The sequence below is a fragment of the Rhipicephalus microplus genome, chromosome 7 (assembly GCF_043290135.1).
Source record: "Rhipicephalus microplus isolate Deutch F79 chromosome 7, USDA_Rmic, whole genome shotgun sequence".
Taxonomy (NCBI): domain Eukaryota; kingdom Metazoa; phylum Arthropoda; class Arachnida; order Ixodida; family Ixodidae; genus Rhipicephalus; species Rhipicephalus microplus.
In genome coordinates, this window is record NC_134706.1 from 60,498,637 (window position 1) to 60,502,329 (window position 3,693).

Here is a 3,693-nt window from a genome sequence, read left to right on the forward strand (position 1 = left end):
TTGCTAAAGCGTGATCAGCAGAACATGAGAAGTTGCGCGCTGGGAAATTCGACAGTCGCTTAGAATTTGACAGTGCTGATATTAGACCTAGTGTGATATCCCCTAGTCATCCTTATCAGGACGAGACAATGCATCCCGCCAAGCCCGGAAATCGCAGTATAAAAAATTAGGCCTTGAATATATATATATATATATATATATATATATATATATATATATGGGGGGAGGAACCGTGTATGAAAGATCCGCTACTTTCTCAATAGATGGTCTTGGTCACAGGCATAGTCGCAGCCAACTTCGCTTTGGCACGTAATGTATTACAAAGCATGGAGTTACTGCTACATAAGTGGATGCGTGCCTAAGCCAAGGCACACAATAAAATATCACTTCTCTCCCCTTTTGGTGCGAAATGTTTTTGATAGTTCTTTGGACAAGTTGGTAAGGAATGGCAAGATACATTGCGCGAAGGATCAACTGAACCTTCTGCCTTATTACACCAATATGTTGTGTATGACCGCAGCCGTATACAGTGATGAAGGCACTAATATGTTAGACGGGTCACTCGACGTGCCATGCACAAGAACCAACGTAATTTGTAATATTTTTTGCTCGAAATTAACACAGCTAAAGATATCTTGGTGTGCATTTTTAGCTGAAGTGGTCCGTGATTCCGTGTAAACTTGGAACAGGACGGAGTGCCGGATATTTCAGCATACAAATTTATGTTATTCATCAATAATTAGTTGGAGCTGACTACAAACAACTACTTCTCTTTCCTTTATTGAAATATAGTACGATGTGCCTTCCTACAATGTTTTGTGAAATTTAGACCTTTACGAACAGCGCACCATAATTCGCGCCTGATGGTTTACGCAACAATGACTCGTTCCTTCCGAAATGACGCAAGACCCAGCTATTTATGCATCGGCAAATTGCATTGAATGACTCTCCACGGGGCAATGTTTTCCAGTTGTCCTGTTTACCAGAAAACGCTGAAAAAACTTTCACGCTTATTCTAAAACTTTTGTTTTTCACGCGATTTTATTGAGAATATTGCTATTGATTGTTAGAAGTATTGTTAAGTTAGGTTACAAAGTACTAACTATGAAAATGTTCTGGTAGATTTTTGTGTCGAAGCTTAAATTCTAGAATTTACCAACATTGACCACCTGGGTGTATCTTAATTAACCACACTGTTTTGAATGTCTCTATTTTTGTGCAGGTGCCCCATGGACACAGAAACTACATGAGCAATTAGGGGTAACCGACAGCAAAAGAAGAAAATTTTTTGGGACACTCAGACAAAATGGATCAATCAATCACAACGGTATCACCAGCGACACCACTTGACGTGCTGAACAGGAGTGATCACAACGTCCTTCTAAATCCTTCCAGTAGCAAACTGCCACCAGCTAATCCACTGGCAGCCCTCACATCCTTCTTAACGCTACTGGCCCAGAAGGCGTTACTGGGCGTCCTCAGCGCAGCACCTTGCAATGGAACCACTTGGCCCTGTCAGGCAGGAATAAGTGACAACACATCCAGTGCGACGCCTCTCGATCATCTCGAACACGTCGATTACGACAGTGACGTCGATACTAGGACAGTCGAAGAAGTCCTAGCCATCGCCGTGCCCATCCTTTTCGGTGCCATCGCGGTGATCGGCTTCTTTGGCAACGCCCTGGTTGTTCTTGTGGTGCTCTGTGACCCGCAAATGCGGTCCACCACTAACAACCTCATCATCAACCTCGCGATGGCTGACCTGCTCTTCATCGTCTTCTGCGTCCCCTTCACCGGATGGGACTACACCCTCAACTACTGGCCGTTCGGTGATGCCTGGTGTCGCATTGTCCAGTACCTTGTGATCGTGTGCGCGTACGCGAGCATCTACACCCTGGTGCTCATGTCTCTTGACCGGTTCCTCGCGGTCGTCCATCCGATCACTTCCATGTCTATCAGAACGGAACGAAACGCCAATCTCGCCATTCTCTTCACCTGGGTCGTCATCCTCGCCGCCTGCGTTCCTGCTCTCTTCGCTCACGGGGTCGTGCTCATCGAGGAGAACTACTCGGCCTGCACCTTCAGGACCGACATGGGCTACAACATAGCAGCCTTCCAGATATCGTTCTTCATGTCCTCTTTCGTCGTCCCATTGGCCATCGTGTTCGTGCTGTACCTCCTGATGTTGAAGAGGCTCTGGCTTGCAGCCGCACCTGGAGGCCGCATCAGGGCCGAGAGCATGCGCTCCAAGAAGCGCGTTACTCGTCTCGTCGTGGTCGTCGTGGTTGTGTTCGCGTTGTGCTGGTGTCCCGTGCAGGTGGTGCTGGTGCTCAAGAGCGTCGACTTGTACGGGCGGACCATGAACGCGCCACGCATCGTCGTCCAGATCGCTTCACAGATACTTGCCTACACCAACTCCTGTGTGAATCCGTTCCTGTACGCCTTCCTCTCAGACAACTTCCGCAAGAGCTTCCGTAAGGTCATCTGCTGTGGCCGTAAGACGCCATATGCACGTGGTTCTTCGGGCAAGGGCAGGTCGCGCACCGTGGACGATGCGGAAAGAACGAGGAAGGAGAGCTCGGCAGCGTGTGTCACGAAACTTACCAAGGTGTCCAATGACATACTGTGAACGCTCGAAGAAGGTTTGCTGATAGACAGGACATTCAATCAATCGTTGTTCGTTACTGTGTGGGCTTATTCGACTTTAGTATTACCGTCTCAAGAGAAGGGAAAACGAAAAGGCCTGCAAAGAACTCGATTCACGGGAGTCATTGGTGCGCGTCTGTCGACAAAGTATTGGGGGCATCTAGTGCGCCATGTTTTTTGCGCAGCCCGCTCTTGAATTTTGCTTGAAAATCTACAGGATGATCAACACCAGCAGCCATAACTTCAAAAACCCGCGAACACACTATCACTTTGAACACAGGGAAATGGAAGCACAATATTCTACTCAACAGTTACTTTATATTTAAAGTTTTCTTTTTGAACTTGCTGTCTTGCCTTGTGAAGTTCTACTTCGAAGACATCTTCACGGGAAAACTGATCGTAAATATTATATGATCATGACACCAAGTGAACATGTGACTAGTGTGGGCCATCAGTTATGTAGGTTAATGGCGTACTTATCGAAAGATTAACCATCGTTTTGTAAAATCAATAAGCAATTCTTAGTTTATTGAATGTCATTTCGGCTCTATGCAGTGGCAATCCTTGTTTTGTGAAACGCGCCGGAAAACAGCATGCAAGTTTACCGCAAATAACACAGTTATAGCATTATCGCAGCTTACACGTCACCAATAATTGTGTTAGCGAAGACTGCTCAAAAGGATTGCAGTACAGTCTTGTCGCGATGATATTCAAAAAGGTATCGCTCAGTGAGATTGGTGCTTGCGCGTAGGAGACCAAAGATGGCAGGGTGGAATATATAAGTAAGAACTGGTTTTAGTTTTTGGTGAAAAAAAATAATGTCTAACCAACTCGACAAAATTAAAAACTATATTTTCATTTGTCGATCATTCGAGGTTCAAAAAGAAGGAATAGACCTAACGGTACGCCCTAGTTGAAAGAGGAACGCATCTAAAATTTTTTCTGGCTCTATCATGTTTTCTTGGTGCCACGGTTTTAAAGAGCATCACCTTATTGTAGAAATGACAACCCCTCAGAAAGCCCAACAGGGTGGTTCATTAAACAATG

General features: G+C 45.6%; 1 pseudogene; it reads left to right on the forward strand.

The window, feature by feature from the left end:
- Positions 1-1,638: 1,638 nt before the first annotated feature.
- On the forward strand, positions 1,639-2,981 carry LOC142766954 (allatostatin-A receptor pseudogene; annotated as a pseudogene).
- Positions 2,982-3,693: the final 712 nt, after the last annotated feature.